We start from the raw sequence: 13499 nt of genomic DNA, 5'->3' as shown, positions 1-13499 counted from the left end.
TGGGACGACCAAGAAGAGATCCTGGCCCTCCTCTGTGTGACAACCTTTCATCTCCCCTCAGTCTTCTCTTCTCTGTGTGACAACCTTTCATCTCCCCTCAGTCTTCTCTTCTCCAGGCTAAACATGCCCAGTTCTTTCAGTCTCTCCTCATAGGGTTTTGTTTCCAGTCCCCTGATCCTCCTCATTGCCCTCCTCTGAACCTGCTCCAGTTTATCTGTATCCTTCTTGAAGTGCGGAGACCAGAACTGGATGCAGATCACCCTGCACCCCACACCCAAAGGCATTCACCCCACCTCTGCCTTCTCTTGATATGTCCCTCCTACTCTTTGAGGGCTTTTCATTTGCAGCTTCTCCTTCTGCCTGACACTCCACCCTCCGACAGCCCAGAACCTCTCAGGGGTGCCTCAACAATCCAGGACTATAACTCAGACCAAACCCAGATCCCTCCTGAATTGGCCTGACCTAGTTCAGGCTTTGGTCAAATCTAGGGCGCAGCCCGATTACTTGGATCCAAAAAGTTCTTGTTAGCATGCAGTGCCAGCAGACATGCCTCTGTTCTGCTTGGTTTTGTATCCCGCCCTTCCTCCCAGCAGGAGCCCAGGGCGGCAAACAAAAGCACTAAAAACACTTTAAAACATCATAAAAACAGACATTAAAATACGTTAAAACAGAACAACATTAAAAACATTATTTTTTTAAAAAAAAAGCTTTAAAAACATCTTTAAAACATATCGTTAAAGAAAACATATTAAAAAGTAATTCCAACACAGACGCAGACTGGGATAAGGTCTCTACTTAAAAGGCTTCTTGAAAGAGGAAGGTCTTCAATAGGTGCCGAAAAGATAACAGAGATGGTGCCTGCCTAATATTTAAGGGGAGGGAATTCCAAAGGGTGGGTGCCGCAGCACTAACGTTCCATTTCCTATGGTATCTGCAGGAGGCCCTCATCTGCAGAGTGCAGTGACTGACTGGGTATATAAGGGATAAGACAGTCTTTCAGGTGTCCTGGTCCTGAGCTGTATAGGGCATTGTACACCAAAACTAGAACCTTGAACTTGGCCCGGTAGCAAATGGGCAGCCAGTGTAACGTTAAAGCACAGGTAGCCTCCAGGCTGCACTTCCCAATTGGGGAGGGGGGAGCAGAACAGCCCATGGCCCATGCCTGGTTGAGTAGCCAGTTGTGAGGATTTCCCCATTTCCATCCCATCGATTCCTTTGTAGTTGTTCTTGTTCAAAAAGAGCCACTCCACGGGTGTGAGGGGGAGGAACCTCTGTCTCTCTCTCTTCCTTTCCAAACCAGGCTCCACAGACGTCTAGTTCTGTCTTACGGAGAAGGAAGGAAGATGCCCCCTGCTTCTCACTCCTTCAGAAAACCACTTATCACCCTTCTCCATGTGTAATCATGACTTTAATTGTTTTGGGGCTCAAAAGTACTACATCCCACAGGAAGTTAAAAGAGGTGTCCTCCCTGTCTTCTCTCGCAATGGTGAGCCAAACCCTTTCCTCCTCCTCTTCCTCCTCTTCTTAATTTTTTTTTAAATTTTATTTTAGTTAGACACTGCCCAACATACATAAATAAAAATACATATACAATACAAAACATTTGTCATTTTCAAAAGCAAAATTCCATATGTGTGTGTGTGAGTGAGTGAGAGAGAGAGAGAGAGAGCATCTCTCTATACATAGATATATATGAATATATATTCCATTGAATGAGTGAGGCAAGGGAGCCCCTGGCATTTTGCCCACTAGAGAGACAATGAAATACCTACTCAATGAGAAGATCTGATATTTGGGAATTAGGGATCATGGAACTCAAGAAGGGGTAGGATTAGATGATCTCCAAGATCCTCAGACACATTCATACACCCCACACACCCTGCTTTAAATCCATGGTCCAATTTCTAATTCTTCTGCACTGCCAGGCCTGTAGCTAGGAGGGAGCAAATGGGGGCATTGCCCTCCCCCCAAGCTGTGCTTTCCCTCCCCCAGAGTTTTTTTGGGAAATTGTCTTCTTTTTAATTTGTTACATGTCAGACAATGACAACCTCAGGTGCAAGAGGAGTCAGCTCAGGGAGAGGAGTCAGATGAGGACGAGGTCCCTGGGGGCATTGAAGGAAGGGGGAGCGCAGTCAGCCCACAGACTCCATTGGCCAGCCCCCCATCGAAGCAGTGCCTGCTCCGCCTGAGAGCCCCCCTCCCGAGGCATTGGGAAGCGACCCCTCCCGCATGCCAACAGGTTTATGAAGCGCATTGCTCTGGATGTAACCATCACTCTAATTAAATGAGAATTAAACCAAGCCTTGTCTCCATCTCGGGCTCTGGGCAGGACAGACGTCTTGTTTTAAGAATAGGAGCAATTTAAAAATAGGACCCTCTGAAAAATTCAGTGAATAAGGCATGGCAAGTGTGCAACAAAAGCCGTATCTGAAAGGACCCCCAAAAGTCTGATCGCTCAAGACTTTCCCTGACTGAGGGTGGAGTTTTCATGATCACAGTTACCCTATAATTACTAAAGTGAACCTGGAAAAAAAGAACAGCCTGTATAGTAACATGCTTGAAGAGTTAAATATTAGAACTTTGTATTATGAACTAGAGTTAGACTCTACCCCTTGGATGTTCCTTTGCTCTGCTTTTCATTTTCAGTTGTGCTGTCTACCCAGACAGTAATAAAGAAGCATGCTTGTTTGCCTGCAGTAAGAAGTAAGAGTTAGGGCTGGGAACGTCCCCTGCCTGCCACCCTGGACAGCCACTGCCAGCCAGAGTGGGCCATACTAAGCTGGAGGGAGCAAGATTCAGGACAGACAAAAGGAAGTACTTCTTTACTCAGCGCATAGTTAAACTATGGAATTTGCTCCCACAAGACGCAGTAATGGCCACCAGCTTGGATGGCTTTAAAAGAAGATTAGACAAATTCATGGAGGACAGGGCTATCAATGGCTACTAGCCGTGATGGCTGTGCTCTGCCACCTAGTCAGAGGCAGCATGCTTCTGAAAACCAGTTGCCGGAAGCCTCAGGAGGGGAGAGTGTTCTTGCACTCGGGTCCTGCTTGCGGGCTTCCCCCAGGCACCTGGTTGGCCACTGTGAGAACAGGATGCTGGACTAGATGGGCCACTGGCCTGATCCAGCAGGCTCTTCTTATGTTCTTATGTTATGTTCTTATGAAGCCAGGTAACTAATCCCACCCATTAGGAAGTTACATCATGGTAAACAGGTACATGGGATCTTTTCCAAGTATCCCTGAAAGGGAACATCTCCCTTTCACAAGGGAACATGCAAGTTTGCCTATTCCAACACTTGTGGGAGCGAATTCCACAGTTTCACTATGCACTATGTGAAGAAGGACTTTCTTTTGTCCATTCTGAATCCTCCAACATTCAGCTTCATTGTATGTCTAGTTTGTCTAGACTTCTAGTATTATGAGAGAGGGAGAAGAACTTTTCTCTATCCACTTTCTCAATGCCATGCATAACTTTATACACTTCTATCATGTCTCCTCTGACCCGCCTGTTCTCTAAACTAAAAAGCCCCAAATGCTGCAACCTTTCCTCGTAAGGGAGTCGCTCCATCCCCTTGATCATTCTGGTTGCCCTTTTCTGAACCTTTTCCAACTCTATAATATCCTTTTTGAGATGAGGCGACCAGAACTGTACACAGTATTCCAAATGCGGCCGCACCATAGATTTATACAACGGCATGATGATATCGGCTGTTTTATGCTTGGCAGAATAAGTGATTATAGTTTACAGCAGAAAGAGAAGGGCAGAAAAGGCAAAACAACACGGATTCCTTGGCTGCTTTCAAACAGAACATCTTAAAAGCAGAAGATGGAAAAGCTCATGTGATGAGCATGAGGCCAAACAAGAGGGCCTCGATGATTTCTAGGAATGGATCCTGTGGTGAGAAGGTCTTTTCTGCTTCAGTAACCACAGTCAATACAGCTCAGTGGTAGAGCCTCTGGTTTGCATGAAAAAGTCCCGGGTTCAACTGCTGGTAACTTCAGATAGGACTTGAAACGCCCCTTGATTGAAACCATGGAGAGCTGTTGGTGCCAATCATTGTAGGCAATCCTGAGCTAGATGAGCCAGTGATCTGGCTCAGTAGGAAGCGTTCTCATGTTCTAATGCCAGATGAACCAGTTCCCCTGAGACCATTCGGCAGGCATGGAAGGATTGGCCAATTTCAGTCCTCTCAGTTTCACATTTTTTCCAGTCTTAAATTCACTTCTTCACATTTCTGCAGCAATTTGCAACTTTAAAAAAAAATCCTCATGAAAATTCTTCAGCATTTTAGTCTGAATTTCACCTAATAAACACATTTTTGTATGCAGTTTTAATTACTGTACACATTTTTGCAACCAATTTCTCGTAATATAGTGCATTTTACTTTTACTAATATGTTCATTTTTCTGCACACTTTTACTCAGATACTGGGATATGTGTGAATTTTGAAGGATTGCTCTACTTTGGTCCTCATATTGTTTTGGAAAGTGCAAATTTGACAGATTTAGCTTTAAATGCAAACTACCACCCACTTACCACCAGGCCATCCTGTTCACACAACACTATACATTCCCAGTAGACCTGTAAATGCCACTTTGTCTCTCCAGTACCTTGAAGGCTGAGACTGAAGGGCATGTTGGTGGGAAGCTCCTATCATTTTTATTGGTTGGGTGTGTTCAGTATGAGGCTGCATTGCCTGCTAACCCAGTCTGCTGCTCCCAAGGAGGTGTTGAAGGAGTTGGAAGTGGATACCTGCTCAGGGTGAGGAGTCTTACAGTGGGGCTCATCCCCTCTAGGGCCAACTTCCTAGCTGAAGCAACATTCTGGTCTTTTTAGTTTCTCTGACTGAGCTGGCAGAGGCTGTTTCAGCTGTGGTGTTAGAGGAACCCAGAACAATAGTCCTGGGTGATTTCAGTGTCCATGTTGAGGCTGCCTCTAGCATTCTGCCTCCGGACTTCATGGCCCCCATGATGACCATGGAGCTGTCTCAGGTTGTCACTAGTCCAACACATAGGGCAGGGCACACCCTCAACTTGTTTCTTGCTGCAGATGGAGGAAAGGGTAGTCCGGAGATGGGAAGTGGGGTGGATGTCATGGCCTGATCGCTTCCTGATGAAGTTTGGACTTATGGCTCCAATAGGAAAGGTGGGATATAAATCAAATAATTGTTGTTGTTATGTGCCTCCAAGTCGACTGCGACTTATGGCGACCCTATGAATCAGTGACCTCCTAGAGCATCTGTCATGAACCACCCTGTTCAGATCTTGTAAGTTCAGGTCTGTGGCTTCCTTTACGGAATCAATCCATCTCTTGTTTGGCCTTCCTCTTTTTCTACTCCCTTCTGTTTTTCCCAGCATTATTGTCTTTTCTAGTGAATCATGTCTTCTCATGATGTGTCCAAAGTATGATAACCTCAGTTTCATCATGTTAGCTTCTAGGGACAGTTCTGGTTTAAATATTTGTGTGCAATTTTTCTCTAATACACACATTTTTGTAAAGCAATTCCCCCAATATAATGTGCTTTTGTATATTATTTTCATGAATACTGTTATGGGTTTGGGGGCTGAGACAGATCATTTCTATGAGTCCCCTTCCAGCCTCTGATTTGGAACTCTGCACCTCGAGGTGGGCTCTGCAGCAGAGAAACCTGCTCCCCTGGTCAGATGAGTTCCTTTAGTTAATCTAACAGAGTGGCCAGGTGGGCTAATGGGTCTGCCAAGTGCCTATTAAGGGGCAAATAGGGCAGGGAGGTCCTATTGTTATTGAAATTCTTCAGGAGACCCCTCGCCCTCCTTGGACCAAAAGAGAGGCTTGTGTTTTTGAGCAGAGTCTGAGGAAAGGCTGGGAGCTGGAGAGGTGCAGAGAGGCTGGCTCTCTGCACCATGGCTTGAGGATGCCTCCTGTAAGCCTGATGGAAAAGCAAGACTGGGCTCCTGCTGGGAGGAAGGGCGGGATACAAATTAAATAATAAATAAATTGGACTGCAGATGCCTTGAACCCCTCCATCTTAGGCTGTGAATGTGTGTAAATAAGCCGTATTTCATAAAGGCACCGTAGACTCAGCTGCCCTTCTTTCCAAGGAAACCAAACCCCGGGTAAGCACAGGGACCCCTGGAGATCTCTCACCACTCGGAGGTTGGGGTGGCGCGCAACAATATATACATTTGTATGTACACTGTTCTCTAGTACATGCATTTTCGTACGCATTACATTTCTGGACAACAGCACTGCAAAATTTGGAGAAGTGTGCATGTTGAAGGATGGCTGTGATTCGGTTCAGGAATGGTTTTGGAAAGTGCAAATTCGGAACGTTTAAATGGAAACTGCATGAAATTTCTCCCACATCCCCAGTGTCGGGGCATACTTGGACCAGGAAGACCCAAGGTCCAATCCCTGCTCAGCCATTAAGCTCACTGGGCCGCTCTTTCACAGTTTTAATGTACCTACCTCATAGGGTTCTTGTGTACATAAAAGGACACCTACGTACACCACTCCTTCAGAGTAGGATGCAACAGAATTGATTAAATCAGCTAAAACTGAGAAGATAAGAAGGGCCCTTCTGGGTCAACCTCCTGCTTCCAGCAGAGGCTTACTAGCAGTCATCCTTGTGCTGACAGGACCCTGCCTCAGTGCTGTGCTGGATACAAGGTCAACGCTCCCATCCGGGTGGAGGTTGGGCATGGGTAGTGCTGTAGGCCCCTCTTGCATCTCCTGCACCTCCCCGCTCAGACCTCTTGACTCCGATGTAACCACATTACGCATGTTGGCTCCTCCTGCCCTGCCCACAGGTGAGGCAATGAACAACCCTCTTTAGCTGTGGTCTTCTTAAAGGCTCAGCTGACAAGTGATGGGAAGGCAGGAGCATCTTGACCTGCACCCAAGCAGTGCGCGCTGGTGTGAGACAGCCATGGTGGCTGCTCAGATCTTCCGGATTGGCCTCAGGAGATTAGCAACAGGAGAGCATGAGAAGAGCCTGCTGGCTCAGGCCAAAGGGGCCCATCTAGTCCAGCATCCTGTTCTCACACTGGCCAACCAGATGCCCCAAAGGAAGGCCTGAAAGCAGGACCTGAGTGCAAGAGCAACTCTCTCCCCTCCTGCAGTTTCCATCAACTGGTATTTGGAAGCACAATGCTGCTGTCTGCAGAGGCAGAGCACAGGCACCATGGGCAGTAGCCTTGGTACTTCCAGATGCCTGGAGTTCCCAATCCGTCCCTAGAGACATCTGCCAAACCTCGGAGGGCTGGCAACCCGCCTGCTCAATAGGCCTTCATGTTCCCCTTGGTGATCATCCTCACCTGGTTCCATGCTTGCTGTGTCAGGCAGCGAAGCAAATGTGATCGGCTAACACAGAGTACACCCTGCAGGCTCCTCATTTGGACACTTGTCAGACTGTCCTTGCTAAAAATCCTGGCGTTATTTGTCAGCCTTGTATTTAGAGTTCTTGCCCAAGCATTCTCTATGTGCTAAGGTTTGACTTCCACATGTGTTGTAAGTTCCTAACTGCTTTTAACTATGGTTCTGTGACAGTCTCACGATTCTATAATCAGAAAATGATTTATTAGCTATGTGAAAATGCACATATTATTCTAGTCCTACAAGAGGTGCTGCACACTGGGTCAACATCTTCATCCAGCTATCCACTATGACCCCAAGGTCTCGTTCCTGGTCAGCCATAAGCAGCAGAGGCTCCATGAGTGTATATGTGAAACGGGGGGTTGCCTGGTTTGAACCACTTTGCACTTACTTACATTGATTTTGTCATTTTACTGCCTGTTCATGCCGTTTGGAATGATCTTCACAATCCCTTTTTGTTTTAACCACCCTTAACCATTTGTTATCTCCTGCAAATTTGTTTGCCTGATTGCTCACCCCTAACTCTAGATCATTTATAAATAACTAAAAACTACAGGTCTCAACTGTGATCCTTAGAGAACTCTGCATCTTTCCATTGGGAGAACTATCCATTTATTCTCCCTCATTCTGTCTCGAATCATAGAAGAGTACAGTTGGAAGGGGCCTATGAGGCCATCGAGTCCACCCCCTGCTCAAGGCAGGAATCCAAATTAAAGAATCTGCAACAGGTGGCTGTCCAGTTGCCTCTTGAATGCCTCCAGTGCTGGAGAGCCCATCTCCCTAGGTCATTGGTTCCATTGTTGTACCGCTCTGTTAGGAGGTTTTTGCTGATATTCAGTCAAATTCTGGCTTCCTGCAACTTGAGCCCATTATTCCGTGTACTGCACTCTGGGATGACTGAGAAGAGATCCTGAGAAGAGACCCAGTGCCTGCAGGAGGAAGAGACCATCGCCCAAGGGAAGGAGAGGCGGCGGCTGCTGCTGCTGCCGTGGGACCACCACCTCCACCACCCTTCCCTGTGGGCCTTCTGCCTGGCAGGACCAGGCCCCAGGTACCCAGCCAGCCAGCACTGATTCTTACCACCTGTCCCTCTCTGGAGGGATACATAAGCCGGCTGGCTTAACTGGCCTGGGAAACCCAGGGCCTGTAGGAGGAAGAGACCATCACCACCAAGGGAAGGAGAGGCTGCTGCTGCTGCGCTGCTGCTTTTTCTTTCTTAATTTGTATTTGTATTTGTATTTTTTATTATTTTATTATTTTTATTTTTACTTATTGTCTTTTAGGGAGAAGGCCTGCCTGTTGGCGAATAGAAGGGAGCGATGTGTAGACCGGAGGGGGATAGTGTGGGGAGGGTGGAGGGCCACAATATTCAAAGGCTAGGCGGCAGACTCTGGAGAGGCGTGGGCAACAGGCCAAGCCGGCGTCGGGGAACTAGGGATAGATGCTTAATATCCATCCCTTGTTCCGGGCCTGTTGACCACCAGAAGATAACTGGGGGAAGCAGAACTCCATCCAATCTTCGATTGCTGCTGTGTAACGCCAGGTCTGTGGTACAAAAAACATCACTCATCCATGATATGATTCTGGATGAGGACGCAGACCTGGTATGTATTACGGAGACATGGCTGGATGAGGCCTCAGCTCCTATACTTGAGGCCATGTGTCCAGCCGGATTCCGATATGCACAACAGCCGAGGATTGGGAGGCAGGGAGGGGGAGTGGCAGTCATCTATCGAGGGTCCTTGGTCTTTGCCAGGTCCCCTCTCCATGAGACCAAGTTTGTTGACTGCATGTACTGGAGGTTGGGCCCAAAGGGCAGTTTAGGGATTCTGCTTGTGTACCGCCCACCCCGCTGCGCAGCAGAATCCCTGACTGAGGTGCTCGAGGTGGTCTTGGCGGTGCGGTTGCTCTCCCCCAACCTTGTGGTGATGGGGGATTTCAGCGTACATGCCGAGACTGTCCTCACAGGAGCTCCTCGGGATTTCATGGAAACCATGACTTCTTGGGATCTGCATCTTAGTAATATAGGGCCTACCCATGTAGCCGGTCATGCTCTCGACCTTGTGTTTGTCTCAGGAGGGGAGGAAAGTGCTCTGAAAATGGGGGTAAATTCTTCTAGCCCCGTGTCATGGTCAGATCACTATCTGGTGAATATAGATCTCTCGATGCCACACGCCCTCCGCAGGGGACAAGGACCTATTAGGATGGTCTGGCCCAGACGCCTGATGGAACCCAAAGCATTCCTGAATGCGCTGGGTGATATGGAGCTGACTGAAGGACGCCCGGTCGAATCCCTAGTGATGGAGTGGAATAAGGAGATCACTGGGGCGGTGGACCGGGTGGCTCCGAAACGTCCTCTCCCCCTGAATAGAACTCAGACAGCACCATGGTACACGCCATGGTTGCGGGGTCTGAGACAGGAGGTGAGACGACTTGAGTGCTGGTGGCGGAAATCTCGCACTGAAGACGATCAGACACGGGTTAGAGCAGCAATAGCTGCCTACCAGGTGCCAACAAAGGCAGCAAAGAGAAATTTCTTTGCTGCCTCTATTGCGTCGGCAGAGTGCTGTCCCAGGAGATTGTTCCAAGTGGTCCGAAGCCTGGTCAGTCCACTCGCTCAGGAACCCATGGAACATTCTAAAATCTCCTGTGATACTTTTGCTACGCACTTTGCCGATAAAATCGAGCGCCTGAAGAGCATGCTTCCGCTTGCCGTGGAGACAGGAAGTGGGCCAGAGTCGGCCAGTTGCATTCCGGTCTGTTGGGATCGGTTTCAGCCTCTTCTCTCTGAGGAAGTGGACAAGGTGCTTGGTACTGTGAAGCCAACCACCTGTCTGGTTGATCCTTGTCCTTCATGGCTCATCATGAGCTGTGAAGAGAGACTGAGCGAAGGGATCAAGGCGGTGGTGAATGCATCCTTGCAAGAGGGTGCAATGCCATCAGCCCTCAAGGAAGCGGTAATAAAGCCCATCCTAAAAAAACCGTCCTTGGATCCCCAGGAGTTAAACAACTTTCGCCCAGTCTCTAACTTACCATTCTTGGGCAAGGTGATTGAGAGGGTGGTGGCTGCGCAGTTACAGACACACTTGGAGGAAACGGATTATTTAGATCCATACCAATCGGGTTTCAGGACTGGTCATGGAACAGAAACAGCCTTGGTCGCTCTGGTGGATGATATGAGGAGGGCATTGGATAGGGGTGAATACACCTTCCTTGTCCTCCTGGACCTTTCAGCGGCTTTCGATACCGTTGACCACGGTATCCTCTTAAATCGCCTAGAGGGATTAGGAATAGGAGGCACTGTTTTGCAGTGGTTCCGTTCCTATCTCTCGGATAGGCAGCAACGGGTGGCATTGGGAGATGAGGTTTCAGACCCTTGGCCTCTTCATTGTGGAGTGCCACAGGGCTCTGTCCTCTCTCCCATGCTATTCAACATCTATATGAAACCGCTGGGAGCAATCATCAGGAGTTTTGGGTTGCAGTGTCATCAGTATGCAGATGACACTCAGCTCTATCTCTCATTTAAATCCTCACCGGAGTTGGCTGTGAACACCATGTCCAAGTGCCTGGAATCCGTAAGTGGATGGATGGGAGAGAATAGGCTGAAGCTGAACCCCGACAAGACTGAGGTATTACTTGTGGGAGATAAAAGGAAATTAGGAATTACTGACCTGATGCTTAATGGGGTAAATTTGCCCCTGAAGGACCAGGTCCGCAGTCTTGGGGTCATTCTTGACTCCCAGCTGTCCATGGAGGCTCAGATTACAGCAGTGAGCCGGGCAGCTTGGTATCAATTACATCTGATACGGAGACTGCGACCCTACCTTCCTGTTCATCTGCTCCCCCAAGTGATACATGCCCTGGTCTCCTCTCGCTTAGACTACTGCAATGCGCTCTACGTGGGGTTACCCTTGAAAACGGTCCGGAAATTACAGCTGGTACAGAATGCGGCGGCACGCTTGATTACGCATAGCCATCGCTGGGATCATATCACCCCAGTGTTATTAGATCTTCACTGGTTACCAGTTGTCTACCGGGCCCAATTCAAGGTGTTGGTGCTGACCTTTAAAACCCTATACGGTTTCGGCCCAGTATATCTGAAGGAACGCCTCCAGAATCACCAATTATGCCGCCTGACAAGATCAGCCTCGCAAGACCTTCTCTCGGTCCCACCTGTGAGAACAGCCAGGCTGGTGCGGACCAGAGAGAGGGCATTCTCTGTTGTGGCCCCCACCCTCTGGAACTCCCTCCCTTTTGATCTCAGACATGCTCCCTCCTTGTCCAGCTATCGCCGAGCCTTGAAGACATGGCTGTTCAGGCAGGCCTACAAGATTGAGACAGAGTAATTTATGTTATAATGAATTAAAGGATGGTTTTTTAATTTTAAAATTTGATGATGTTATTATATATATATGTATTGTTTTATTCTTGTTGTTCGTCGCCTAGAGTGTCCCTAACCCGGACAGATAGGCGACTGAAAAATAAAATTGATTATTTATTATGGCTCTCCTCCTGTAACAAACACCCACAATATTTCTTTTATTGTTAGGCGAGGATCCGCTCCCAAGTACAAGGTTTTAATATTACTCAAGGAACAACGAAACGATCTTAAAAGTAAAGCCAGAGTTTTATTGAAGCACTTGCAAGTGGAGAAACGAACAAAGCCGAGTCTGCCCCTCCCTGGACGCAGCCAGGTCTTATACCCTTGGCACTACATACATCATGCATACATTAACTGCTTGCTCAGCCTACTTCCTTATTTTCATGCCTCTCCATATAAGGCTTGTTTGGCCCTTCGCCACATTCCTTAGCCAGGCGTTGTCTCTTCACTCAGCGCCATTGAAGGCACTTGAACAACCGGTTTTTCAGGCCAAGATAGTTTACACAAACAGCGAGATAGCCAGGCCAGTTTACATAAACAGCAATGTCCACTGAATCACCAGCATTGTCCTTATTTCCTGCAGCCAAGCAAATTTTACAAAAGCCAAATAAGCATTATTTCTTACAGCGCTATTTCCTACACTCCTTTATGTGGCAACCTTTCAAGTACTTGAAAAGTACTATTATATCTCCCCTCAGTCTTCTCTCCTCAAGGCTAAACATGCCCAGTTCTTTCAGTCCCTCCTCATAGGGCTTAGTTTCAAGAGCCCTGATCATCCTCACTGGCCTCTTCTGAACCCGTTCCAGTTTGTCTGCATCCTTCTTAAAGTGTGGTGTCCAGAACTGGACGCAGCACTCAAGATGAGGCCTAACCAGTGCCAAATAGAGGGGAACTAGTACTTCACGCGATTTGGAAACTATACTTCTGTTAACCCTACCTAAAATTGCATTTGCCTTTTTTGCAGCCACATCACACGGTTGTCTCATATTTAGCTTGTGATCAACAACAATCCCAAGATCCTTCTTGTATGTAGTATTGCTGAGCCAAGTATCCCCCATCTTATAGCTCTGTGCTTGGTTTCTTTTTGCTAGGTACAGAACATATCCCTCTTACATTTCATTCTGTTGTATTCAGCCCAATGCTCCAGCCTATCAAGGTCCCTTTGAATTTTGTTTCTGTCTTCCACGGTATTAGCCATCCCTCCCAATTTTGTATCACCTGCAAATTTGATAAGCATCCCTTGCGCCTCCTCATCCAAGTCCTCAATAAAAATGTTGAAGAGCTCTGGGCCCAGGACCGAGCCCTGAGGTACCCCACTCATTGCCTCCCCTCAGTTTGAGAAGGAGCCACTCTTTGAGTACGATTCTGTAGCCAGCTGTGGACCCACCTGATCCATCCAGCCCATTTTCAGCTAGCTTGCTAATCAGAATATCATGGGGCACTTTGTAAAACTTTGCTGAATGTACTTCTTCTGCTGTCTTCCACCTTTTTTCCTCGATGGAATTGTTTCCAATTGTGCCCTTAGAATTTCCTTGTTTGGAAACACCCACCAATCTTGGGCTCCTTTTCTAATTAGGATTGCTTCCCATGGAACCACAGTACCTGATGGAACGCCTCTCCCGATACGAACCCACCCGTACACGACGTTCAAGATGAAAGGCTCTCCTCCGGGTGCCTACTCGAAGGGAAGCTCAGACAATGGCAACAAGGGAGAGGGCCTTCTCAGTGGTGGCCCCAAATTATGGAATGATCTCCGTGACGA

Source organism: Rhineura floridana, chromosome 6 (genome assembly GCF_030035675.1).
Source record: "Rhineura floridana isolate rRhiFlo1 chromosome 6, rRhiFlo1.hap2, whole genome shotgun sequence".
In the NCBI taxonomy this organism is placed as follows: domain Eukaryota; kingdom Metazoa; phylum Chordata; class Lepidosauria; order Squamata; family Rhineuridae; genus Rhineura; species Rhineura floridana.
Note: the sequence above shows the minus strand (reverse complement) of the source record.